Source organism: Otolemur garnettii, unplaced genomic scaffold, assembly GCF_000181295.1.
Source record: "Otolemur garnettii isolate 467f Iridium unplaced genomic scaffold, OtoGar3 scaffold00175, whole genome shotgun sequence".
Lineage (NCBI taxonomy): Eukaryota > Metazoa > Chordata > Mammalia > Primates > Galagidae > Otolemur > Otolemur garnettii.
The window spans coordinates 3441511-3442796 of record NW_003852570.1 but is presented as its reverse complement, the minus strand read 5'-3'; positions in this window follow the sequence as shown (position 1 = coordinate 3442796).

Genomic DNA, 1286 nt, shown 5'->3' with positions numbered 1-1286 from the left:
TTTTTTTTTTGGCTGGGGCTGGGTTTGAACCACCACCTCGGGTGTATGGGGCCAGTGCCCTACTCCTTTGAGCCACAGGCACCGCCTTCATTAAACTTCTTTTATACAGCTAGCGCAATGGTGTGTTCTGATTATATAAGCACATAAGATATAGGACCTTCTCTAGAATTTAGGGCCTGGGTAGAGTGTACAGGAGGTAACTTAAACCAGCCGTTTTATTATGGTGTACTAAGGGCCAGAGCAAAATAAATAGAGGGTGGTAAGGGAATTAAGAAGAGGTACACCTGACCCAGGTTCAGGAGTATTTAGGGTGGTCTTTGAAGATTATGTTATGGAATGAAGTTATAAATGTAAGGGTGGAGGGGTGGGAGGTATTGCATGTCATAAACAGTCTCAGTAAGATGCATGGGTCAGCTTTCTCCAAGTTAGTAAAAAAACCCAAATCTTAGTGGCTTACAACAATATCTGGGGCTCATTCACATGTCCCCCATGAGTTCTCTGTGCTTCTATTTATAGTGTCTTCATTTGTATAACCAGGCTAAAAGGAGAAGCCTATATATGGGACAACTGTTCTTGTGATAGAAACAAAAGAGCCCTAGTGGAATTATATGATAATTCCCTAAAACTACTGCTCATAGATAGCATAGTAAAGTTATCATCCATTGGTAAAAGTAAGTCACATGGGCAAGCTTGATGTCAATGGAGTGGGAAGTGTACTCCTCTCACAGGGATGAGCCTAGTAGAAAGAACAGCATATATTTTAAACAAAAATTTAGTTCTAACATATAAGGATTTAGCTTTTTCTTTTTTTTTTCTTTTTATTTTTTGTGACAGTCTCACTTTGTCACCCTTGGTAGAGTACCATAGTGTTATAGCTCGCAGCAACCTCAAACCCCTGGGCTTAAGTGGTTCTCTTGTCTCAGCCTCCCAAGTAGTTGGGACTACAGGTGCTTGTCATAATGCCCAGCTATTTTTAGAGATGAGGTCTCGCTCTGGCTCAGGCTGGTCTCAAACCTGTGAGCTCAGGCAATCCACTTGCCTCAGCCTCCCAAATACTGGTATTACAGGCGTGAGCTACCACAACTGGTCTGGATTTGGCTTTTTCTATGAGTGAGATAGGAAACTATTGAAGGATTTTGATATGAGGAATGGCAGGATACAATGTAGTTTTCACATCATTATTTTGGTTCTTATATTTAAAACTAAGGTTGGAGCAAGGAGGGTAGAAGCTATAATTTTAGCATAGTGGTTCCTTCTTAATGTTCTTATGAAAAGAGGTGTTACTT